The sequence below is a fragment of the Arachis hypogaea genome, chromosome 14 (genome assembly GCF_003086295.3).
Source record: "Arachis hypogaea cultivar Tifrunner chromosome 14, arahy.Tifrunner.gnm2.J5K5, whole genome shotgun sequence".
In the NCBI taxonomy this organism is placed as follows: domain Eukaryota; kingdom Viridiplantae; phylum Streptophyta; class Magnoliopsida; order Fabales; family Fabaceae; genus Arachis; species Arachis hypogaea.
This window is the reverse complement of record NC_092049.1, coordinates 43469303-43497255: the sequence shown is the minus strand read 5'-3', so window position 1 is coordinate 43497255 and position 27953 is coordinate 43469303. Positions and strand designations below refer to the sequence as shown.

Here is a 27953-nt window from a genome sequence, read left to right as displayed (position 1 = left end):
TAGTTAGTTTGCATATTCTAATTTTGTTCAATTTAGGTTAGTTAGAGATGCTTGTTTGTAGTAGATTATAGGTGGTTAGGTAGCTAGGTTGTGGTTAGAGAATTTTAGGTCTGATAATTGCTCCGTATCTGCTGTTTGAAATTTCTGCTTTTCCCTAGTGGTTGAATACTATTGTTGCTTCACTATTTCAATCCTGTTTGATGCTGCTCTACTTAAATGCCATCATTTCATATGTATTGTAATTATTACTGCTAGTTGCATTTGTTGCTCTGAGTTCATATCACATGCAGATTGCTTTATTCTTTTCTGAAATGCTTTGATTCCATGAAAACTTATTTGTTGCTTGTTTTAATTCGGGAACGCCTACTTTACTACCAAGATGCTGCCAAATTTTTCGAAAAAGTTTTTGATGCTAAGCTATTCAACCGCAAATTATGAGTTGAATCTGGCACTGTTTTTACCCTGTACCCATTTCTTTTAGCCCAGTTCAACTCATATTTCATTAGACCAGCATCTCCGTCCTACTTTTGGTTCCCTCTCATGTGCATTCTTCATTACCAGAATCAAGGAACTAATTGACGAAATTCTGAGTCAATTAGCCCCTTGTTGACCACCCTTTGCTGCATCAATACCATGTTTCAACCATTATTCTGTTCATTGCTCAAGGAAAGCTTGCTGCCTGTGTTCAATTGTTTATTGAATTATTACTTATGGCTGTTTTCTTGGCTCAATTATTTAATTCTTAGGAAGTTACATATGGTTTTCGTGTTTTTCATTGTTGATAAATTCTTAGAAAACCCAAATTGTGTTTTTGCTTAATGTTACAAGCATCATGAGACTTCCCTGTTCTTCATGAAAATTGCCAACTACTGCACTACATATGAATTTTACTTGTTGATTCTGCTATTTGTTTTTTCCGGGAACGTTCCTTTAACTGCTGGAATGCTGTCTGATTTTTCTGCAAATTGTTTCACTCAACTTCCATTCATGAATTGGCTTTGGTACTTTTGAATTCTGCACTAATTGGTTTCAACCAAGCCAATTCATGGACGGATGGGCTAGCATTCCTATTCCTTCTGGTTCTCTTCTTAGTTAAATCGCATTATTGATGATTTCATTCATTTTTGTGCTTCTTTTATCACACGGTTTATCATCAATAATCTGCATTGTATGCTTGAATGTGAGCCTGCTTGTTCCTAAACCTTTTTCACTTCTAGGAACTACATTACCATGCTACTAATTCTAACCTACTTCTTTGGCTTTTAACTTAACTGACTTTTAACCCCTTTCATGACATGTTTATTGTTGTTTCTTGACAAACAAGCATCCTGCATCTCATAGTTTTTGGATTGTGTATTAAATTCTTTGAATTGTACCTTGCATTCAGTCCAACATCCTATATAATTCTGACTCACTTCATGCATTGGATTTCATTCCTCTTTTACTCATCTATGCTTATATTACTTGAATACTATTTGCCTTCCTATTTTTCTGCTTTAGTTTATTAAATTGTATCCTGGAATCTCTGCTTTTCAGGATGTCAGATCCAAAAGGGAAAGGAAAAGCTAAAGCAGGCACATGCAAAAGGAAAAGAGGAAAATTATCTACCACTATTTTAGATATACTACATTATGATTCCTGGTGTGAGAAAAACTTTACTTTGCAAGAAAAGGCAGATCAACTAGTGCCTGCCACTGATCAGATCAAGTTCGCAAACCGCTACTGTGAACTAAAATATGATGTCTTTGGGACTAAAAGACACCTATACTTGGAAAAGACCCTCCGAATTCCAGCTGAACTACAACAGTACACCACAGAACAGATAAAACAGAGAGGCTGGTTCTTTCTGGAGAGGAATTTGACTGAGATAAATGCATCTTAGGTCAGGAAATTTTACTACAACTATTATAAAACGACCCTGGATGCAGTGCAGCTCATAGGCAAACAGATTTTAGTTACTGAGGAGGCCATTGAAGATATCCTCCATTTTCAGCCAAAACGGATCAGCCAGATAGTTACCAGCAGGCTGAGGAAGCCGTGCAATTTATGACTTTTGACTGGGAAGCAGTGAATTGCACCATAGCCATTGATCCAGCTGTCCCATGGGTTATGGGTAAGTCGACAGTAAACCCTAAAGGCATAAAAATTATTTATCTGAATGATGAGGCTCGGCTATGGCAACAAATTCTGAGCAACTATGTGATGCCAAGCACTCACGAGACTGAGGTGCCAGCTGCCATGATTACTCTTATTTGGTGCGTGATGGAAGGCAAGGACCTATACCTTCCCCAATTCATCCGTCACTCCATGGCTAAAGTCCATGTCCGAGGCACTCTACCTTTCCCATATCTAATTACTCAGTTGGGCCACTGAGCTGAAGTACCCTGGGAGCCTGAGGATGAGAGGCCACCAGGCGCAGTGTGCAGGAAGATCATCCCACATGGCAGGAAATTCGAGGCTCTGGGCTACAGACCGCCCTCTCTTACTGCCTCCGCTGATGCAGCCACATCTTCTGCTACCCCTTTAGCACCTGCAGCACCACCCACACCCACAGCACCCTCACCTGCTTCCCAGCCCATTTACCACCTTGTGCACTGCCTATTTGAGCGCCTAGATCAGATGGAGCGTCGCAACCAGCGGTGATATGAGCGGTCTGAGCATCGCAGCAAGCGACGCTATGAGCATTTGAAGCTGATGATCAGATCGGGACACTCTGACATTCCCTCCGAGCCTGACACACCATCAGAGCCATCTGAGGAGGAGGCGGATGAGCATGAGGAGGATACACGAGCAGAGGCTGAGCAGGCAGGACCCGAGCAGGCAGCGCCCCAGCATGAGGAGCCCCAGCAGATACAGCCAGCAGATCCACAGGTCCCTATACAGACAGTGCCTCCGCTTCAGCAGGCAGATCTCGAGGCACCCACATAGACTACAGAGCCAGCAGCACACCCTTCCGGAGATGACATTACTTCACACCCAGCCTGATTGAGCATCGAGGACGATGCTATTATATAAGTGTGGGGAGGTTGCCATCTCTGGCAAATTTTATTTTGGTGAACAACTTTCAGACCCTTTTTATCTTATTTTTGTTTTATTTTATTTTATTTTATCTTATTTTTCCTTTCAGTACTTGCACATTTTCTTTTGCTGTACTTTTGTTTATTTCTACTTTATTACATTTTACACTTTGGGTTGTATATATCTTAGATATTTAGCTTCATTTGCACTCTTAGCTTATTAGTTGTGATATAGAAAATATGGATTATTTAGTTTAGTTTACCCTTTTAGCATATGATAATTTAGTTTAATTAAAAATAGAGAGTAAACTAGAAATTTTTAGTTTTTCATAATCACAACAATCCACTTAGTATATATATAGATATATATAAAAATAAATGTTGGTAAATTGACGACATTTTTTCAAAGAATATATTTATTTTTATAAAAGCCATCAAACATTCACATTGATTAGAGTTGAAACTCTTTATCCCTACTTGCATAATATACATGACAGATATATGGTTTCTGAGCCAAAGAACACACAACCCGTGAGTTTTTTAGCTTAATTACATGGTTACATTGTTTAACCATAAATATTTTCTTTCTTGTGTGTTTCCTTCTCTATGCTTGCAATCTTTACTTTGTTCCACTTTATATGTCCAATATAGAATGTATTTACATACTTGCATATGATTGAGGCCATTACTTTTTTTTGCTCATTATCCCAAATAAGCCTATCTTTTTAAGTCACCCTTGTTAGCCACCTTGAGCCTTTTAATCCCCAATTATTTTATATTTTACCACATCACTAGCCTTAAGCAAAAAAACAAATTAAATATCCCCAAAATTGAATCTTTGGTTAGCTTAAGATAGAGATTGTGTATCAACTAAGTGTGTGAAAACCGTGGGAACATGGGTTGATAGGAAAAAGGTCTTAAATTGATAAAATTATTTGGAATTTGGGTACATGCTCATGTAAGACCAAAATAATTAAAATACTATGTGCATTGATATATGTTATGTTTCTCTAAAAAAAATTCATTCTATAATTAAATAATTAAATAAGGGGACACAAAATTACCCCAGTATTAAGTTTAGTAAAAATCAATGCACATGTAATAAAAATAAAAAATAATTTGGTACATGAGTATGTGATACAAAAAGTGGAAAAAAATTGGGTAGCTAGGCATAATTTTATAATTGTATAAAGTATGTATATGTTAGGTGAGATCTTAGACTAATCAAGGATTCAATTTATAGCTCACGTAGCCATATATATATATATATATATATATATATATATATATATATATATATATATATATACCATCACCTTTGCCTTAACCCCATTACAACCTTAAAAAGACCTTATGATGTTTGCATGTGTACAATAAATATTTGTTGATTGGTTAGATGAAGAACAAAGTTTTAGAAAGCATGACTAGAGAAGAGTAAAGTGATTAACCCTAAACACTAAGTAATTAGAGTGTACATACAAATCCAGTGAGGGTTCAATAGCTCATTTCCATATATCCATGTTTAATCATTGTTATTCTTGCAAGTTTGTGAACTCTTTTGATTAACTCAACTCAATTGTGAATATGTTTTAATATGGTTTAGCCTTGGTTATGCATATATGATTCCTTGAAAAAATTAACTCAATTTAACCACATGTAAAGTTTTATATATCTAGGTGGATAATAATTAGAATTGCATGATTCATTTAGGTAGCTTGCATTTAGATAGACTGCATTGCATAGATTCCACCATTCTAACTTCACTCTTTTAGTTTCTCTTGAATTTAGCATGAGGACATACTGATGTTTAAGTGTGGGGAGGTTGATAAACCACTAATTTATGATTCATCTTGTGCTCAATTGAGTGTTTTTATAAATTCTTCACCAACTTATTCATATAATTTTCATGGTTTTACAATTCCTTCCTTATTATGTGATATGTATGAAAACATGTTTCCTATGCCTTGAAAATGTTAATTTTAATTATCCTTTATTACCATTCGATGCCGTGATCTGTGTGTTAAGTATTTTCAGGCTTCATAGGGCAGGAATGGCTTAGAGGACAGAAGGGAAACATGCAAAAAGGAAGGAATGCACAAAATAGAGTTTTAAAGAAAATGGCAGCGACACGCACGCATGGACGACGCGGACGCGTGCCTAGCACAAAGCACGAGAAACATGTACGCGTGACAAGGAAACTTCCAAATGACGCGCACGTGTGGCCTACACGTATGCGTCATAGACGCCACGTGCAGAAAGTTGCAGAAGTCGCCCCCAGCGATTTCTAGGCCCTTTTTCGGCCCAAATCCAAGCCCAGAAATACATAATAGAGGCTGGAGAATGAAGGAATCAAATGATCAATCAATCATTTATTCCATAGGGAGAATTTTAGGTTTCAGATATAGTTTTTTAGAGAGAGAGGCTTTCTCCTCTCAGGTTTTATAATTTAGGATTTCTCTTAGTTTATGGTTCATTCCTTCTCAATTCCAGGTTCAATGTTCCTTAATTTAGTTTCTTTTCTACTTTTAATTGTCTTAGTATTCTACTTTATCTATTTTCCCTTATTGATTACTTATGTTGCTACTTGGTTTATGGATTCCTATGTTTAATTTGATTTTCTATTTAATATAATTCGAGGTATTTCAGATTTATGATTGCTTTCTTCTATTTATGATATAATAATTTATATTTTTCCCCCTTTGCTTTGGTTGAGTAGTCAGTAACACTTGAGTTATCAAACTCAGCTGTTGATTGAAAATTGGAATTTCCTGATTGATTTGGATCCCTCTAAAGCTAGTCTTTCAACAGGAGTTTACTAGGACTTGAGGAATCAAATTGATTAGTCCACCTGACTTTCCTTTATTTAGTAAGGGTTAACTAAGTGGAAGCAATAAACAATTCGCATCACACCTGATAAGGATAACTAGGATGGGATTACCAGTTCTTATACCTTGGAATGGTTTTCATGATAATTAATTTACTTTCTTGCCAGTTTATTTTTTCTATTCACTATTCAAAAACCCCAAAAAGATAATCTTCCATAACCAATAATAAATCACACCTCCCTGTAATTCCTTGAGAGACGACCCGAGGTTTAAATACTTCGGTTATAAATTTTATTGGGTTTGCTTAAGTGACAACCAAAACTTTTGTACGAAAGGATTCTTTGTTGGTTTAGAAGCTATACTTGCAACGTGATTATTTTTATAAAATTATTTACTGGCAGAAAATGCGTTTGTTCACATACATTTACGTGATTGAGGCCTTGTTTCACTATAGCTCACATACCCATATGACCTTACCCTTTCATTATCCTTTGCAAACCAATGTTGAGATTATTTTATCCCATTTATTCTTTACTTTAGCACATGACTAACTCTAAGCAAAAAACAATAAATTTCCTTCATTTGAATCCTTGGTTAGCTTAGACTAGTGAGAAGTGTTCATGAATTAAGTGTGGGGAAGTTGGGTTTGGAGAAATTTGGTTTGGAAATTAGGTATTGTATATTTTTGGTAAAAATGAAAAAAGAAATAGAGCACATTTTCTTGCATTCAATACCTTAATCATATGCATTGAGAAAAACAAAAGAAAAGAAAAATAAAAAGAAAAAAATTAAAAAAAAAGAGCAAATAAAAAAAAGGGACAAAATGCCCCAAAGTAAATGGTGATAGCAATGCATATGTACTGTACTCAAAATTAGGATGCATAAATATGTGGAAAACATAGTAAATGGGCAATTAGATTTTGTATTCTGATTACATGGGTTGTCTTAAGTTAGGTGGAAAGTTTAGGTTAATCAAGGATTCATATTTTAGTCCACTTAACCAAATACAATCCTACCTTTACCCTAACCCCCATTACAACCCTTAAAAGACCTCTTGATATGTGTATTTGTGCATTAAATTTTTGTTGATTGGAAGAACAAGAGCAAGCCTTAGAAAGCAATATTAGTAGAGAATTGAGATAATTGAACCTTAAACACTTAAGTGATTAGAGTGTATACACTTCCGGAGAGGGTTCGAAGCTAGATTCTTTGTTCCTGGCTTTCACGAGCTTTCTTCTTGCAACTCTATTTGTACTTTATTTTGGAATTCGAATTAGTGGAATTCAGATCATATTTGTTCTTGGCGATTCATTTACTTTTAACTAAGAAGGTAGAAGCATTTTTGCATGTAGCTGCATTGATATAGATAGTTTGCATTTAATAATCCCTATCACCCCTCTTCACTCTTTTGGTTCTCTTGAGCTTAGCCTGAGGACATGCTAATGTTTAAGTGTGGGGAGATTTCATGCACCACTATTTCGTGGTACATTTTATACTGAATTGAGTAGATTTTATCCATTATTCTCACATTTATGCATAGAATTCGCATGTTTTACATCTTCATTCCTAATTTTGTGCTATGATTGAAAATGTGCTTCTTTGGCCTTAAATTCGCTAATTTTAATCCTCTCTTATTACTAATCAATGTCGTGATATGTTTGTTAAATGTTTTCAGGGTTTATAGGGCAGGAATGGCTTAGAGGATGGAAAGGAAGCATTCAAAGGTGGAAGGAACACAAGAAATGAAGCATTTCAGAATCTGGTAGCGACGCGCACGCATGGGCGACGCGTACACGTGACTGGTGCAACAGACAAGTGATGCGTATGATGCGTGAGCATCTTTCCTATTTTTTCCTAGTGAATTTACATTTAAATTATTGAGTTTAATCAAGAATTAATTATCTTTTAGCCATTATGGATGCTACTTTGAGTCTTGTGCAATTCTGTTTATTTTAGGTAGCATTCGGATGAATTTGATGGAGTTTTTACAGAGAAAGAGAAGAAACCAAGGAGCTGACCAGCAAGGAGCGACGTGTGCATGTGCCTGATACGTGCGCGTGATTTGGAGCTTTTCATGGCAACGCGTGTGCGTACCTGATGCGTACCTGACGCGTACGCATGACACGTGAAGAAGACCAACGACGCGTACGCGTCAGACATGCAGAATCTGCAGAAAATGTTGGGGGCGAATTTAGGCCAAGTTTTGACCTAGTTTTTACCCCAAAAAGCATAGATTGGAGGCTATAGAGTGAAGGAATCAAGTGGTCCCCATCCATCAATTGAAGACTTGCTGATTGCCATAATTAATTCTGATTTAAATTTAAATATTATTTTAAAATAGGAAAAGATATTATTTTAGTTTTAGAAGATAGATTTTAAATTAATTAGGATTTGATATAAAAGGGGATTCCAACAGGGGGATTCAAGCCCAACATTATTCCATTCAAACTACTAAAATACATTTTTATCAGAATCCTTATTTTCTCTCTAAACCATGAGAAACTAAACCTCCACTGTTAAGGTTAGGAGCTTTGTTTATTGTATGGATTGATTTTATTGTTTTTCTATTTTAATTCATGTTTTGATTTATTTTTCAAGAATTGTTTTCGTTCTTTATTTTATGAATTCGGGTGGAATGGAAGTATGACCCTTTTTCTAATTGAGTTCTTGTATAACTTGGAAAAACTATTTACTTGAACAACAGCTTGAAAACAACTTCTCCTAAATTTCTAGTTTATCTGAATTTAACAGGATACGTGATATATAATCCTATTATATTTGGGTAATTAGGATTTTTGTGGCATATAACTAGAATTGAACTTCACCCCCTAATTGGAATTAATTGACCAAGGAATTGGCTGTTGATGAATTTTAGAGGAGACTAGGAAGGTCTAAGGAATTAGGGTCTAGTCACATATAGTTTACCATGAATTAAATCTTACATGATTAAAATAAATTAATAAGAAAAGTCAATCCAGAAAATAGATAAATCTGAAGCCTTAACTGTTTCTCCATATTTTATTTCCAACTTATTTACTTGCCTTTCTTTAATATTCTTGCTATTGTTTAATGTCTTTGAACTCCCAAACATTATTTTCTATTTGCCTAACAAAGTAAATCAATTAACCATTATTTTTTAGTCCTTCAATCCTCGTGGGATCGACCCTCACTCACCTGAGGTATTACTTGGTATGACCCGTTACACTTGCTGGTTAGTTTGTGGTTAGAAATTCTACACCAAGTTTTTGGCGTCGTTGCCAGGGATTGATAGTGATTAACAACTATTAGTTATTTGATTGCTTAGATTAGGCGTTTTAGTTTTAATTTTATTTAAATTTTACTTTAGTATATTTCAAAAAAAATATTTTTTTAAAAAAATAGCACTAATATTTTTCCTTAATTTCTGAATTTAAGTTTGGTGTCACCTAGTTAATTTTATTTTAATTTTTTTTTGTTTATTTTCCCTGTTAATTTTTGAAATTTTCTGTCTACTTTCAGTTATAAATTTCGAAATTTGTTTATTTATTTTATTTAGTATTTTTATTTTATTATTTTACACAGGTTACCTCACAAGGACTTCTCTGCACTCTGACGTAGAGAATCCCATCTTTTCTTGTCTTCTGTTTGTTTATGCGCAAGAACAGGGACAAAAAACCTCTGTTAGACTTTGATCCAGAACCTAAACGGACTTGTAGGCGATGTTTACAACAAGCAAGACTCTACAAGGCTGTAGAATCCACTATGGATCACAATAATGCTATTGATGCCAATGTGGCAAATTCGAATGAGGATGATCAACAAAGGAGAGTGCTTGGCTCTTACTCTGCTCCTACTATAGATTTTTATGGAAAAAGTATTGTGGTGCCTCCTATAGCTACGAACAACTTTGAGTTGAAGCCACAATTGGTCACCTTGGTGCAACAAAACTGCCAGTATCATGGTCTTCCCCACGAAGACCCAAATCAATTTATTTCTAACTTTCTGCATATTTGTGATACTGTGAAGACAAATGGAGTGAACACAGAGGTGTACAAACTCATGCTCTTCCCGTTTGCTCTGAGGGATGGAGCAAAGCTATGGCTAGATTCCTGACCCAATGAGAGTTTGGATACTTGGGACAAGGTTGTTACTGAGTTTCTTACTAAATTTTTCCCACCAAAGAAGCTGACTAAGCTTAGGGTGGAGGTTCAGACCTTCAGGCAGAAGGATGGTGAAACTCTTATGAAGCTTGGAAGAGGTACAAGCTACTTACTAGGCAATGCCCTTCGGACATGTTCTCCAAATGGACCCAACTAGATATCTTTTATGAAGGATTGGGTGAAATATCCAAGATGTGCTTAGATAATTTTACAGGTGGTTCATTGCACAAGAAGAAGACACCGGAGGAGACTATTGAGCTGATTGAATTGGTTGCTAGCAACTAATATTTATACTCATCTAACAGAAATCCTATGAACTCTGAGACTCCTCAGAAGAAGGGTGTTATAGAAGTAGAAGCTCTTAATGCTCTTTTTGCTCAGAATAAGCTTATGTCTCAGTAAATAAGTCTACTTACTTAACAGATGGGTGGCATACAAGTTGATGTACGGAAAACGATCCGACACAAAACTCACCGGCAAGTACACCGGGTCGCATCAAGTAATAATAACTCACGGGAGTGAGGTCGATCCCACAGGGATTGAAGGATTGAGCAATTTTAGTTTAGTGGTTGATTTAGTCAAGCGAATCAAGATTTGGTTGAGAGATTTGTGATTTGCAGAATTTAAATTGCATAGAAAGTAAAGGGAATGGGTAAATTGCATGAAATTAAAGAGAACTAAAATTTAAAGTGCTGAATCTTAAAGAACAAGAAATTAAATGGTAGAAACTTAGAACGCAAGAAATGTAAATTGCAGAATCTTAAAGTGCAAGAAATGTAAATGGCTTGAATTGTAAAGGGAATTGGGAATTGGATTTGCAGAAATTAAACAAGGCAAAGTAAAATTCAACAAACATAAGAGTGGAAGATGAATTGGATTGAAGCGGATCTTGAAACAGAAATGTAAATGAGCTTGAAAGCAGTAAACAGAGAATGTAAAATGATAATTCAGATCTCAGGACCCAAGAGACTAGATAACCAAGTCTAGATCTCAATGCCTTCCTAGATCCAACAAGAACAATTGCAAAGGAAATGTAAATTGCAGAGAAAGTAGATGAAGAAGCAATTAACAGAAATTTAAATTCAATTGTGCAGTAAAGAAACAGAGAGGTCTCAGGATGAGATTGAAACAGAATTCCTTCAATTCTCCAACCCAATATCCAAGACAATTGTAATTGAAATTGAAAGCAAGAAAACTAAGAGGAAGGGAATTCAATTCTCCTTCCCCGAGACTTAGAAATTAAAATTCACTCCACACCAAAAGCTCTCCGAAAACTCTCTATGAAAACTAAAAAGAAAGCTCCCCGAAAACTTAAATCCTATGCTATTTATACACTTTCTTCAAATGGTCTTCAAGCCTTCAATTGGGCCTTTGATCTTGATGGAATTGGGTTGATAGAGGCCTTGGTTGATTGCTGTTGGAGTTTGGAGAAGAACCGAAGTGAACTGGGTTTGGAATCATGAAAGCTTGAGTAAAAGTTTGAGTAAAAGTTTGAGGCAAACTTTTACTCAAACTTTTCACATCAGCCACCCCATTTTGCTGCTACCAACGTTTGAGCTAAAGTTTGGGGTCAAACTTTTGCTCAAACGTTGGCCTCCCCTTGCACACTTATGGCGCCAACGTTTGCCAAAAAGTTTGAGGCAAACGTTGGCGCAAACTTTTGCTCTCCAGGGTGTTGATTTGTGATGCCAAAAGTTTGCCAAAAAGTTTGAGGCAAACTTTTGCTCAAGCTTTTTGCCTAAAAGTTTGCACAAAAGTTTGAGGCAAACTTTTGATCAAGCTTTTTGCTCCCTGGTTCGTTTTCACTTATTCCAAAAGTTTGAGCTAAAGTTTGAGGCAAACTTTTGCTCAAACTTTTTGTCCTCTCTTCCTCCTAGCCATTCCTTTTTGCTTCAACCTTTCTCCAAGCTTTCTTCACCTATCATTAATAAACCAAACACATCAAAGCTATGCTCAAAATCATGAGATATTCATTCTTTCATAATATGTGACAATTATAGCATAAAACCTCATGAAATTGCATTAATTCATCTATGATTGATTAAATCAAAGGAAGCATGAAAATCTACCCAATTGGCTTGCTTATGGCTCAAGAAGTGCATAAATCAATTGAAAACAAAAGAAAAAGGCTAGTGAAACTAGGCTAAGATGACTTGTCATCACAACACCAAACTTAAAGCTTGCTTGTCCCCAAGCAAGGAAACTAATTATGCTCAGAGGTTCTTTCAATTAAGACGGATTGAAGAACAACTTGTCAAGTCCTGTGAGTGAAGTGATCAAGTAACAGTGGGGTGAACTCTAAATTATATGCTCATACAAGGGCTTCAGTGCTTACTAGTCCTCACATATTGGGAGTCTTAGGTCTTAGGATTTTCATCCAAATGGTATCATGGAGATCTCTTTATATGTAGTCACCTTGAAGCAGCTTATAGTTTCTGTGCTTTGGCCTCGACTCTAAGTGTCATGTCTCAAAGCGGCTCTTTAGATAAGCTTTCAATCAATACTCCTAAACCAGTTGGTTTTAAGGTATTAGGTGTTAAAGCACCCCTAAGGATTTACTTGCTCAAGCCTCTTTCTTTGACACAACTCAACCACAAGCATTTACTAGGCTAACAACTCTTTGAGTTTTGTTTCTTCTTTCTTTTTCTGCCGAGTAATTTATGCTCAGAGCCTTGGGCCATGTTCTTTTTGCTTTTGTATTTTCTTTATTTTCTTTTGTTTTGTTTGCTGCTTCTTGGATCAATAGATTTTTGAGAATCTCCACAATACTTCTTTGAACTTCATGTCCTGCCTATGAGCTCCCATGCAAGTTTTCACAAGCATGCAACCTCAATACATAATCATACAACTAGAACCACCACTTCTCCTAATCTTTTGCTTGCCTCAAAATTGTTTGATTCCTCAATCCTTCTTTTCAAAGAACTTTCATGTGATGCATTTTTTTGAAATATTGAGTGCAAACAAGTTTTGGAGAGTATATAGTGTTGTAAATGATCAAGCATCTTGCTTATTGAATTACAGAAAAACTATACTATGCAGACAGACAGGGGTACAATATCACTTTCAATCACAGCAATATCTGATGTAAAATAATCACTTAACAATACAACCTTTTGGAGTTTACTTGCTTTCCTCCTTCTCATCATCATCATTACTGGTCTTCATATTCCTCTTTTATCTCCTTGATTGATGATGCTTAATTTTTCCAAAAGCTTGTATGATGCTCTGCAGTGATATCGAAAGTTGCTTGTTCCCCAAGCACTTAGAAACAATGGTTAGCATGCATGATTTATTTGTGGGCCTTTGTACTTACTTTGGTGTGGGAACACCAAACTTAGTACCTTGCCAATGGTTCTTGTGCATCAGATTAACCATGTGTAAAACTCTTTTTCTTTTTCAAAAGTGACAAAACTGAAAACTAAAGAATAGCAAAATAGTTAACTAGTTTATCTAGCTGCTTGAAGCTAGCATTATGCAGAAGGTGAGAATATGTTTTAAATGAGATTTTGGTGGAACACCAAACTTAGAATCCTTCATTCTCCCTTATATTGTTTTGGTGTGCAACACCAAACTTAGCTTCTTGCAATATAGATAAAACTAATTAACCTTTTTATTAAAATAGCTATGAAAAGAAAACTACCTCAGGTTGGGTTGCCTCCCAACAAAGCGCTTCTTTATTGTCACTAGCTTGACATTCTTCATTCTTTGATCATGGAGGCTGAAAATCATAGTGCCTCAGTTTTTCTCTTCTTATTGTGAACTTCCTTCCAGTATTCTCTTTGATGATCTCTAGGTGTTCATGTGGAAGGATCCGGTTCACAGTATAGTACTCAGATAATTGTGGAGGCACTCTCATTGGTTGGGTGTTTAATATCACTTTATCCCCTGGTGAGAAACTCTCAGTGGGGATTTTTTTGAATCCCAGCATTTCTCCCCTCTATCTCTTGCCTCTTTCCTCAACCTCCAAAATATTTCAGGATCAAAAGGTGTGGATTCATCGCTCTTTCCTCCTATCACAAAATCAGAAACACAAATAGAACCAGAAACTAAAACAGAGCACTCTGTAACTTGAGTGCAGTTAGAGTTAGTAGAGACAAAGTCTCGAACAGTTAGTGGGTTAGTCAAAATTAAAGAAAAAGTGCTTGATCTAAACTACCACCTCACTTAATCATTGTCAATCTAATCAATCCCCGGCAACGGTGCCAAAAACTTGATGTGCGGAAAACGATCCGACACAAAACTCACCGGCAAGTGCACCGGGTCACATCAAGTAATAATAACTCACGGGAGTGAGGTCGATCCCACAGGGATTGAAGGATTGAGCAATTTTAGTTTAGTGGTTGATTTAGTCAAGCGAATCAAGATTTGGTTGAGAGATTTGTGATTTGCAGAATTTAAATTGCATAGAAAGTAAAGGGAATGGGTAAATTGCATGAAATTAAAGAGAACTAAAATTTAAAGTGCTGAATCTTAAAGAACAAGAAATTAAATGGCAGAAACTTAGAATGCAAGAAATGTAAATTGCAGAATCTTAAAGTGCAAGAAATGTAAATGGCTTGAATTGTAAAGGGAATTGGGAATTGGATTTGCAGAAATTAAACAAGGCAAAGTAAAATTCAACAAACATAAGAGTGGAAGATGAATTGGATTGAAGTGGATCTTGAAACAGAAATGTAAATGAGCTTGAAAGCAGTAAACAGAGAATGTAAAATGATAATTCAGATCTCAGGACCCAAGAGACTAGATAACCAAGTCTAGATCTCAATGCCTTCCTAGATCCAACAAGAACAATTGCAAAGGAAATGTAAATTGTAGAGAAAGTAGATGAAGAAGCAATTAACAGAAATTTAAATTCAATTGTGCAGTAAAGAAACAGAGAGGTCTCAGGATGAGATTGAAACAGAATTCCTTCAATTCTCCAACCCAAGATCCAAGACAATTGTAATTGAAATTGAAACAAAGAAAACTAAGAGGAAGGGAATTCAATTCTCCTTCCCCGAGACTTAGAAATTAAAATTCACTCCACACCAAAAGCTCTCCGAAAACTCTCTATGAAAACTAAAAGGAAAGCTCCCCGAAAACTTAAATTCTATGCTATTTATACACTTTCTTCAAATGGTCTTCAAGCCTTCAATTGGGCCTTTGATCTTGATGGAATTGGGTTGATAGAGGCCTTGGTTGATTGCTGTTGGAGTTTGGAGAAGAACCGAAGTGAACCGGGTTTGGAATCATGAAAGCTTGAGTAAAAGTTTGAGTAAAAGTTTGAGGCAAACTTTTACTCAAACTTTTCACATCAGCCACCCCCATTTTGCTGCTACCAACGTTTGAGCTAAAGTTTGGGGTCAAACTTTTGCTCAAACGTTGGCCTACCCTTGCACACTCATGGCGCCAACGTTTGCCAAAAAGTTTGAGGCAAACGTTGGTGCAAACTTTTGCTCTCCAGGGTGTTGATTTGTGATGCCAAAAGTTTGCCAAAAAGTTTGAGGCAAACTTTTGCTCAAGCTTTTTGCCTAAAAGTTTGCACAAAAGTTTGAGGCAAACTTTTGATCAAGCTTTTTGCTCCCTGGTTCGTTTTCACTTATTCCAAAAGTTTGAGCTAAAGTTTGAGGCAAACTTTTGCTCAAACTTTTTGTCCTCTCTTCCTCCTAGCCATTCCTTCTTGCTTCAACCTTTCTCCAAGCTTTCTTCACCTATCATTAATAAACCAAACACATCAAAGCTATGCTCAAAATCATGAGATATTCATTCTTTCATAATATGTGACAATTATAGCATAAAACCTCATGAAATTGCATTAATTCATCTATGGTTGATTAAATCAAAGGAAGCATGAAAATCTACCCAATTGACTTGCTTATGGCTCAAGAAAGTGCATAAATCAATTGAAAACAAAAGAAAAAGGCTAGTGAAACTAGGCTAAGATGATTTGTCATCACAACTCTCAGCTATCAACACCCAAAATCTACCTCAAGAGGTCTCTTATGACATGACAGGTAATTTTGTGCAAAATGATAATTATGGTTATGCTCAATCCTCTTCTGAACAGGTCAATTACATGGGGAGTGCTCCTAGAAACCCCAATAATGATCCCTATTCTCAAACCTACAATCAGGGGTGGAGAAGTCACCCAAATTTTGGGTGGATAGAATAACCTTAGAGGCCACAGAATTTTAATAATAATTCTCAAGGTGGTTTTCAACAAAAAAAATTTTAATAACCACCAGTTTCAGTCATCTCAGCAAGCAACTTCTCAGCCCCAACAGAACAATGACTTGGAAGCAATATTGGCAAGTTTCAGACAGGAAACCAGAGCATCCATCAAGAACTTGGAGATTCTGATGGATCAACTAGCCACAAAAATTAATGAAATTGATCAGAGGACCACTAATAGCCTTCCTAGTAACACAATTCCAAATCCAAGAGAGGAATGCAAGGCTATCACCTTGATAAGTGGACAAGTGGCAAGTACAGAAGCACAAGTTAATAAGGAGCCAGTTGAAAAAAAAGATTGCAAGGTTATTCAATTGAGAAGTGGTAAAGTAGCTGGCTCTGAGACCAAGGTCAATGAAGAGTTAGTTGAAAAAGAAGCTTCAGATGAGAAGAAGGAAGAAGTAGAGCACGTCCCTCCAAAGCGTGCAGACAACCCATTCCCAGACTCTCTTGATACTTATCCTACACTACCAAAAGCTCCTGAGTACAAACCTAAAATGCCATATCCTCAGAGACTTCAGAAGGAGACCAAGGACAAGCAGTTTTCAAAGTTCTTGGAAGTCTTCAGAAAGTTGCAAATCAATATTCCTTTTGCTAAGGTTTTGGAGCAAATGCCTTTCTATGTCAAATTCATGAAAGAGTTGTTGTCAAAGAAGAAGCCTTTAAAGGGAGATGAGACAGTGGTCCTGACTAAAGAATGCAGTGCCATCATTCAGAATAACTTGTCAATGAAGATGCCGGATCCAGGGAGCTTCCAAATTCCATGCACCATTGGGAGCACAACCTTTGAGAAAGCATTATGTGATATTGGAGTAAGCATCAACTTAATGCCCTTGTCTGTTTTTCAAAATTTTTCTATGTTTTTTCACCAATCCAAGCATTCTAAACCTCCAAACAGCTACCAAAACACCCTAAAACCTTATTTAACATATTATACTACCAAATATACTCAACAAACTAAACAAAATATGAAATCAAATCTATTCTACCAATATTTACAAAAGAGAAAATGAAAAGAGTTTACCATGGTGGGGTGTCTCCCACCTAGCACTTTTAGTTTAAGTCCTTAAGTTAGACATTTGGTGGAGGTCCTTGCTAGGGTGGTTTATGCTTGAATTCATCCTTGAATCCCCACTATTTTTTGCATCTCCAATGTCCACCGGGATCCCAAATTATGCGCACATGGCCTTCAAGTAAGCTTAGGTAGATGACAAGGCCCCAAAAGTTTTGATTGTTGAAATGAATTCTGGGATCCCAAACCTTGTTCTTGCACCCATCTTCTCATTGAATACTGATGAGCGGATAATTTATACGCTTTTTGGCATTGTTTTTAGTATGTTTTTAGTAGAATCTAGTTACTTTTAAGGATGTTTTCATTAGTTTTTATGTTAAATTCACATTTCTGGACTTTACTATGAGTTTGTGTGTTTTTCTGTGATTTCAGGTATTTTCTGGCTGAAATTGAGGGACTTGAGCAAAAATCAGATTCAGAGGTTGAAGAAGGACTGCTGATGCTGTTGGATTCTGACCTCCCTGCACTCAAAGTAAATTTTCTGGAGCTACAGAACTCAAAATGGCGCGCTTCCAACTGCGTTAAAAAGTAGACATCCAGGGCTTTCCAGAAATATATAATAGTCCATACTTTGCCCAAGTTTAGATGACACAAACTGGTGTTCAACGCCAGCTCTCTGCCCAATTCTGGCGTCCAGCGCCAGAAACAAGTTGCAAAGTGGAGTTCAACGCCCAAAATGGCACAAAAGCTAGCATTCAACTCCAGAAAAAGCCCCTGCACATGTAACATTCAAGCTGAGCCCAAGCACACACCAAGTGGGCCCCGAAAGTGGATTTATGCATCAACTACTTACTTCTGTAAACCCTAGTAGCTAGTTTATTATAAATAGGACTTTTTACTATTGTATTAGACATCTTATGATCTTTTGAACCATCTTTGGATCATATTGATCATGTTTTGGAGGCTGGCCATTCGGCCATGCCTGAACCATTATCACTTATGTATTTTCAAATGGTAGAGTTTCTGCACTCCATAGATTAAGGTGTGGAGTTCTGCTATTCCTCAAAGATTAATGCAAAGTACTACTGTTTTCTAGTCAATTCAACTTATTCCGCTTCTAAGATATTCATTCGCACTTCAATCTAAATGTGATGAATGTGACAATCATCATCATTCCCTATGAATGCGTGCCTGACAACCACTTCCGTTCTACCTTAGATTGAATGAGTATCTCTTGGATCTCTTAATCAGAATCTTCGTGGTGTAAGCTAGATTGATGGCGGCATTCATGAGAATCCGGAAAGTTTAAACCTTGTCTGTGGTATTCTGAGTAGGATTCTGGGATTGAATGACTGTGACGAACTTCAAACTCGCGATTGCTGGGCGTAGTGACAGACGCAAAAGGAGGGTGAATCCTATTCCAGCATGATCGAGAACCTCAGATGATTAGCCGTGCTGTGACAGAGCATTTGGACCATTTTCACAAGAGGATGGGATGTAGCCATTGACAAGGGTGATGCCCTTACATAAAGCCAGCCATATAAAGGAGTAAGACTGATTGGATGAAGATAGCAGGAAAGCAGAGGTTCAGAGGAACGAAAGCATCTCTATACGCTTATCTGAAACTCTCACCAATGAATTACATAAGTGTTTCTATCCTTATTTTATTACTTAATTTCGAAAACTCCATAACTGTTTTCTATCCGCCTGACTGAGATTTACAAGGTGACCATAGCTTGCTTCATACCAACAATCTCCGTGGGATCGACCCTTACTCACGTAAGGTTTATTACTTGGACGACCCAGTGCAATTTCTGGTTAGTTGTATCGAAGTTGTGACAAATTATAAATTGAGATTAGAGCACCAAGTTTTTGGAGCCATTACCAGAGATCACAATTTTGTGCACCAAGTTTTTGGCGCCGTTGCCGGGGATTGTTCGAGTTTGGACAACTAACGGTTCATCCTGTTGCTCAGATTAGGTAATTTTCTTCTTATTTTGTTTTCAAAAAGTTTTCAAAAATCTTTCAAAAATTTTTCTTTTGTTTTCGAAAAAAATAAAAATATTTTCAAAAATATATTTTTCTTCAGAATTTTTAAGAATGAATTCTAGTGTTTCATGAAGCATGCTAAAGCCTGGCTGGCTGTAATGCCATGTCTAAATTCTTTTGGACTGAGGTTTTGGCTTAAAATTGAATGAATTACACTCATATTTTTACTAAAGCTTGGCTGGCTATTAAGCCATGCCTGACCCTTTGATTGGAGCTTTAGACTAAAGAGCATAAGATTCCTGGAATTCATATTAAAAATTTTGGAATCCTTATTTTTCTTTTTCAAAATGATTTTCGAAAAAATTAAAAGAAAATACAAAAAAAATCATAAAATAAAAAAAAATTCAAAAATATTTTGTGTTTCTTGGTTGAGTCTTGAGTCAGATTTTAAGTTTGGTGTCAACTGCATGTTTTAAAGTTTGCATAAAATTTTCGAAAAAATTCATGCATTCATAGTGTTCTTCATGATCTTCAAGTTGTTCTTGGTAAGTCTTCTTGTTTGATCTTGATGTTTTCTTGTTTTGTGTTGTAAAGTGTTTTTCATATGCATTCTTGAATTCTTAGTGCCTAAGCATTAAAGATTTCTAAGTTTGGTGTCTTGCATGTTTTCTTTGCGTTAAAAATTTTTCAAAAATATGTTCTTGATGTTCATCATGATCTTCAAAGTGTTCTTGGTGTTCATCTTGACACTCATAGCATTCTTGCATGCATTCATTGTTTTGATCCAAAATTTTCATGCATTGCATCATTTTTTGTTGTTTTTCTCTCTCATCATAAAAAATCAAATATATATATATATATATCTTTCCCTTTTTCTCTCTCAAAATTTCGAAAATTAGATTTGACTTTTTCAAAAATTTTTAAAATCCAGTTGTTTTTATGAGTCAAATCAAATTTTCAATTTAAAAATCTTATCTTTTTTCAAAATCTTTTTCAAAAATCAAATCTTTTCCATTTTTCTTAGTTATTTTCGAAAATTTTAAAAATAGTTTTCAAAAATCTTTTTCTTAATTTTATATCATAATTTTCGAAAATAACATCATCAATTAATGTTTTGATTCAAAAATTTCAAGTTTGTTACTTGCTTGTTAAGAAAGATTCAAACTTTTAAGTTCTAGAATCATATCTTGTGATTTCCTGTGAATCAAGTCATTAATTGTGATTTTAAAAATCAAATCTTTTTCAAAAACTAATTTCAATCATATCTTTTTAAAAATATCTTCTTATCTTATCTTTTTCAAAAATTTGATTTCAAAATATCTTTTCTAACTTCCTAACTTCTTATCTTTTCAAAATTTGTTTCAACTAACTAACTAACTTTTTGTTTGTCTCTTATCTTTTTCAAAACCACCTAACTAACTCTCTCTCTCTAATTTTCGGAAATATCTCCCTTCTTTTTCAAAATTTCTTTTTAATTAACTAATTATTTTAATTTTTGATTTTAATTTTCGAAAACTACCAACCTTTTTCAAAAACTATTTTCGAAAATCACTAACCCTTTTTCAAAAAAACTATTTTCGAAAATCCTTCTCCCTCATCTCCTTCTAATTATCTATTCATCTACTAACACTTCTCTTCATCTCACATCACTGCTCCTATCCTTACCTTTGTGTTTGGATTCTTCATTCTTCTTAACCCCTATTCCTTTTCTTCTTCTACTAACAATAAGGAACCTCTTTACTGTGACATAGAGGATTCCTCTTCTTTTCTTGTTCTCTTCTCTTTCTTATGAGCAAGAACAAGGAAAAAGGTATTCTTGTTGAAGCTGATCCAGAACCTGAAAGGACTCTAAAGAGGAAACTAAGAGAAGCTAAATTACAACAATCCAGAGACAACCTTATTGAAAATTTCAAACAAGTAAAGGAGATGGCAACCGAACCCAACAATAATAATGCAAGGAGGATGCTTGGTGACTTTACTGCACCAAATTCCAATTTACATGGAAGAAGCATCTCCATTCCTGCTATTGGAGCAAACAATTTTGAGCTGAAACCTCAGCTAGTTTCTCTGATGCAGCAGAACTGCAAGTTTCATGGACTTCCATCTGAAGATCCTTTTCAGTTCTTAACTAAATTCTTGCAGATATGTGATACTGTTAAGACTAATGGAGTAGATCCTGAAGTCTACAGGCTCATGCTTTTCCCTTTTGCTGTAAGAGACAGAGCTAGAGTATGGTTGGACTCTCAACCTAAGGATAGCCTGAACTCTTGGGATAAGCTGGTCAAGGCTTTCTTATCCAAGTTCTTTCCTCCTCAAAAGCTAAGCAAGCTTAGAGTGGATGTTCAAACCTTCAGACAGAAAGAAGGTGAATCCATCTATGAAGCTTGGGAGAGATACAAAGAACTGACCAAAAAGTGTCCTTCTGACATGCTTTCAGAATGGACCATCCTGGATATATTCTATGATGGTCTGTCTGAATTAGCTAAAATGTCATTGGATACCCCTGCAGGTGGATCCATTCACCTAAAGAAAACGCCTGCAGAAGCTCAAGAACTCATTGACATGGTTACTAATAACCAGTTCATGTACACTTCTGAGAGGAATCCTGTGAGTAATGGGACGCCTATGAAGAAGGGAGTTCTTGAAATTGATACTCTGAATGCCATATTGGCTCAGAATAAAATATTGACTCAGCAAGTCAATATGATTTCTCAAAGTCTGAATGGAATGCAAGCTGCATCCAATAGTACTCAAGAGGCGTCTTCCGAAGAAAAAGCTTATGATCCTGAGAACCCTGCAATAGCAGAGGTGAATTACTTAGGTGAACCTTATGGAAACACCTACAATCCATCATGGAGAAATCATCCAAATCTCTCGTGGAAGGATCAACAAAAGCCTTAACAAGGCTTTAATAATGGTGGAAGATACAGGTTTAGCAATAGCAAGCCTTTTCCATCATCCACTCAGCAACAGACAGAGAACTCTGAACAAAATACCTCTAAATTAGCAAACTTAGTCTCTGATCTATCTAAGGCCACTGTAAGTTTCATAAATGAAACAAGGTCCTCCATTAGAAATTTGGAATCCCAAGTGGGCCAGCTGAGTAAAAGGGTCACTGAAATCCCTCCTAGTACTCTCCCAAGCAATATAGAAGAAAATCCAAAAGGAGAGTGCAAGGCCATTGAATTGATCACCATGGCCGAACCTATAAGGGAAGGAGAGGACGTGAATCCCAAGGAGGAAGACCTCCTGGAACACCCAGTGATCAATAAGGAGCTTCCCTCTGAGGAACCAAAGGAATCTGAGGCTCAACTAGAGACCATAGAGATTCCATTAAACCTCCTTATGCCATTCATGAGCTCTGATGAGTATTCCTCTTCTGAAGAGAATGAGGATGTTACTGAAGAGCAAGCTGCCAAGTTTCTTGGTGCAATCATGAAGCTGAATGCCAAATTATTTGGTATTGAGACTTGGGAAGATGAACCTCCCTTGTTCACCAATGAACTAAGTGATCTGGATCAACTGAGATTGCCTCAGAAGAAACAGGATCCTGGAAAGTTCGTAATACCTTGTACCATAGGCAACAGGATCTTTGAAAAGGCTCTGTGTGACCTTGGTTCAGGGATAAACCTCATGTCCCTCTCTGTAATAGAGAAACTGGGAATCTATGGGGTACAAGCTGCTAAAATCTCATTAGAGATGGCAGACAATTCAAGAAAATAGGCTTATGGACAAGTAGAGGACGTATTAGTAAAGGTTGAAGGCCTTTACATCCCTACTGATTTCATAGTCCTAGATACTGGGAAGGATGAGGATGAATCTATCATCCTAGGAAGACCTTTCCTAGCCACAACAAGAGCTGTGATTGATGTGGACAGAGGAGAATTGATCCTTCAAATAAATGAGGACAACCTTGTGTTTACAACTCAAGGATCTCTCTCTGCATCCATGGAGAGGAAGCATAAAAAGCTTCTCTCAAAGCAGAGTCAAACAAAGCCCCCACAGTCAAACTCTAAGTTTGGTGTTGGGAGGTCTCAACAAAGCTCTGCACATATGTGAGACTCCATGAGAGCCCACTGTCAAGCTATTGACATTAAAGAAGCACTTGTTGGGAGGCAACCTAATGTTTATTTATCTAATTTTCATTATTTTACATGTTTTATTAGGTTCATGATCATGTGGAATCACAAAATAAATATAAAAATTGAAAACGGAATCAAAAATAGCAGAAGAAAAATCACACCCTGGAGGAAGACCTTACTGGCGTTTAAACGCCAATAAGAAGCATGTTTTAGGCGTTCAACGCCAGAACAGAGCATGGTTCTGGTGCTGAACGCCAGAAAGGGGCAGCATCTGGGCGTTTGAACGCCAGAAATGCACCCTGGAGAAGAGCTGGCACTGAACGCCCAGAACAAGCATGGTTCTGGCGTTCAACGCCAGAAATGGGCAACAAATGGGCGTTCAACGCCCAGAACAAGCACCAATCTGGCGCTGAACGCCCAGAGTTGTGTGCAAAGGCATTTTACATACCTAATGGGTGCAGGGATGTAAATCCTTGACACCTCAGGATCTGTGGACACCACAGGATCATCTCAGGATCTGTGAATCTCATAGGATCCCCACCCACCTTACCTTCTATCTCTCCATTCATGGTCATCCCTTCTGTTTTCCATTCACCACTCACATCCATACACACATCCCTCCATCTCCTCCATATCTTCTTCTTCTTCATCTATTCTTTCTTCTCTTGCTCGAGGGCGAGCAATATTCTAAGTTTGGTGTGGTAAAAGCATAAGCTTTTTGTTTTTCCATTACCATTAATGGCACCTAAGGCCAGAGAAACCTCAAGAAAGAGGAAAGGGAGGACAATTGCTTCTACCTCTGAGCCATGGGAGATGGAAAGATTCATCTCACAAGCCCATCACTAAGAAAAGGATGGAGCAAATAAGAGAGCACATTCATGGATCTCAACAGGCACATGAAGAAGCTCACCATCAAGAAATCCCTGAGATACCTCAGGGGATACACTTTCCTCCACAGAATTTTTGGGAGCAAATCAACACCTCCCTAGGAGAATTAAGTTCCAACATGGGACAATTAAGGATGGAACATCAAGAGCACTCCATCATCCTTCATGAAATAAGAGAAGATCAAAAAGCAATGAGGGAGGAGCAACAAAGACAAGGAAGAGACATAGAAGAGCTCAAAGACATCATTGGTTCCTCAAGAAGGAAACGTCACCATCACTAAGGTGGACTCATTCCTTGTTCTTACTTTCTCTGTTTTTCGTTTTCTCTGTTAAGTGCTTATCTATGTTTGTGTCTTATTACATGATCATTAGTAGTTAGTAACTATGTCTTAAAGTTATGAATGTCCTATGAATCCATCACCTCTCTTAAATGAAAAATGTTTTAATTCAAAAGAACAAGAAGTACATGAGTTTCGAATTTATCCTTGAACTTTAGTTTAATTATATTGATGTGGTGACAATGCTTCTTGTTTTCTGAATGAATGCTTGAACAGTGTATATGTTTTTTGAAGTTGTTGTTTAAGAATGTTAAATATGTTGGCTCTTGAAAGAATGATGACAAGGAGACATGTTATTTGATAATCTGAAAAATTATAAAAATGATTCTTGAAGCAAGAAAAAGCAGTAAAGAACAAAGCTTGCAGAAAAAAAAAAAGAAAAAAATAGCGAAAAAAAATAGAAAGAAAAAGAAAAAAGCAAGCAGAAAAAGCCAAAAGCTCTTAAAACCAAGAGGCAAGAGCAAAAAGCCAATAACCCTTAAAATCAAAAGGCAAGGGTAAATAAAAAGGATCCCAATGCTTTGAGCATCAGTGGATAGGAGGACCTAAAGGAATAAAATCCTGGCCTAAGCGGCTAAACCAAGCTGTCCCTAACCATGTGCTTGTGGCGTGAAGGTGTCAAGTGAAAACTTGAGACTGAGCGGTTAAAGTCAAGGTCCAAAGCAAAAGAAGAGTGTGCTTAAGAACCCTGGACACCTCTAATTGGGGACTTTAGCAAAGCTGAGTCACAATCTGAAAAGGTTCACCCAATTATGTGTCTGTGGCATTTATGTATCCGGTGGTAATACTGGAAAACAAAGTGCTTAGGGCCACGGCCAAGACTCATAAAATAGCTGTGTTCAAGAATCATCATACTGAACTAGGAGAATCAATAACACTATCTGAACTCTGAGTTCCTATAGATGCCAATCATTCTGAACTTCAATGGATAAAGTGAGATGCCAAAACTATTCAAGAGGCAAAAAAGCTACAAGTCCCGCTCATCTGATTGGAGCTATGTTTCATTGATAGTTTGGAATTCATAGTATATTATCTTCTTTTTATCCTATTTGATTTTCAGTTGCTTGGGGACAAGCAACAATTTAAGTTTGGTGTTGTGATGAGCGGATAATTTATACGCTTTTTGGCATTATTTTTAGTATGTTTTTAGTAGAATCTAGTTACTTTTAGGGATGTTTTCATTAGTTTTTATGTTAAATTCACATTTCTGGACTTTACTATGAGTTTGTGTGTTTTTCTGTGATTTCAGGTATTTTCTGGCTGAAATTGAGGGACTTGAGCAAAAATCAGCTTCAGAGGTTGAAGAAGGACTGCTGATGCTGTTGGATTCTGACCTCCCTGCACTCAAAGTAGTTTTTCTGGAGCTACAGAACTCAAAATGGCGCGCTTCCAATTGCGTTGGAAAGTAGACATCTATGGCTTTCCAGAAATATATAATAGTCCATACTTTGTCCAAGTTTAGACGATGGAAAATGGCGTTCAACACCAGCTCTCTGCCCAATTCTGGCGTCCAGCGCCAGAAACAAGTTGCAAAGTGGAGTTCAACGCTCAAAATAGCACAAAAGCTGGCGTTCAACTCCAGAAAGAGCCTCTGCACGTGTAACATTCAAGCTCAGCCTAAGCACACACCATGTGGGCCCCGGAAGTGGATTTATGCATCAACTACTTACTTCTGTAAACCCTAGTAGCTAGTTTATTATAAATAGGACTTTTTACTATTGTATTAGACATCTTATGATCTTTTGAACCATCTTTGGATCATATTGATCACGTTTTGGAGGCTGGCCATTCGGCCATGCCTGAACCATTATCACTTATGTATTTTCAAACGGTAGAGTTTCTGCACTCCATAGATTAATGTGTGGAGCTCTGCTGTTCCTCAAAGATTAATGCAAAGTACTACTCTTTTCTTGTCAATTCAACTTATTCCGCTTCTAAGATATTCATTCGCACTTCAACCTGAATGTGATGAACATGACAATCATCATCATTCCCTATGAACGCGTGCCTGACAACCACTTTCGTTCTACCTTAGATTGAATGAGTATCTCTTGGATCTCTTAATCAGAATCTTCGTGGTGTAAGCTAGATTGATGGCGGCATTCATGAGAATCCGGAAAATCTAGACCTTGTCTGTGGTATTCCGAGTAGGATTCTGGGATTGAATGACTGTGACGAACTTCAAACTCGCGATTGCTGGACGTAGTGACAGACGCAAAAGGAGGGTGAATCCTATTCCAGCATGATCGAGAACCTCAGATGATTAGCCGTGCTGTGACAGAGCATTTGGACCATTTTCACAAGAGGATGGGATGTAGCCATTGACAACGGTGATGCCCTTACATAAAGCCAGCCATAGAAAAGAGTAAGACTGATTGGATGAATATAGCAGGAAAGCAAAGGTTCAGAGGAACGAAAGCATCTCTATACGCTTATCTGAAACTCTCACCAATGAATTACATAAGTGTTTCTATCCTTATTTTATTACTTAATTTTGAAAACTCCATAACTGTTTTATATCCGCCTGACTGAGATTTACAAGGTGACCATAGCTTGCTTCATACCAACAATCTCCGTGGGATCGACCCTTACTCACGTAAGGTTTATTACTTGGACGACCCAGTGCACTTGCTGGTTAGTTGTATCGAAGTTGTGACACATTATAAATTGAGATTAGAGCACCATGTTTTTGGAGCCATTACCAGAGATCACAATTTCGTGCACCAAATACCATAGTTAAATTTGGGTGACAAGGCTTGTGAATTCTCAATTGAGCATCCAAATATTTTCCTAGACCCATGCAATTTGGTTCTACACTAACCATTGCTATTCAACTTTGAGCATGTAACCGTCATGAACCTAGAATGGTGTCTCCAACCACTACACAACTCTCTCTTACTCTTAACTCCACAAAGAGCTATAAGTTGACCGTCATTTTCAATCAAACCATATTCAAGTGAGAAAGCAAAGCTTAGGGATAAGAATTTTACCCGCTTGAATGTTGTGTTGGATGATGGTGACTTAGGAAGGGGGACCTCTCCACACTTAGCCAATGCGAGGTCTATGCCCTTGTGCTCCTTCTTGACTACCTCCACCTCCAACTTCTTCTATACACCCTTCATTGCTCAAACCATGTGTTTGAGGTTGTGCACGGTCCTCCTTGTCATCAATTTTACAACACAATAAAGGAGATTCATGATTTAAGAAAAATTGTCGTGTCGGTTTAGATTTTCTTTTTATAGAAAAGAATTATTTCATTGTGAGCATAGCTCCAAACCGACAGACAATTCTCGCAATAAAAAATTTGTGGTTTTATGTCACGAATAACAAACCCCAATGAAAATTAACTGAAGTATTTGGACTCCAGGTCATCTCCCTAGGATACAATGAAGTGCTCAATTATTGGCTATAAATGGGTAAGGGGGGTTTTGGTTCATAAGAGGGCAAGAAAAGT

At 36.9% G+C, this 27953-nt stretch overlaps 1 non-coding gene across 1 annotated transcript; it reads right to left on the bottom strand.

Moving 5' to 3' along the window:
* Positions 1-21517: 21517 nt before the first annotated feature.
* Positions 21518-21625, bottom strand: LOC112746505 (small nucleolar RNA R71). The gene has a single exon (XR_003174386.1). It is a non-coding gene; the product is annotated as a small nucleolar RNA R71 (small nucleolar RNA).
* Between the last annotated feature and the right edge of the window lie 6328 nt (positions 21626-27953).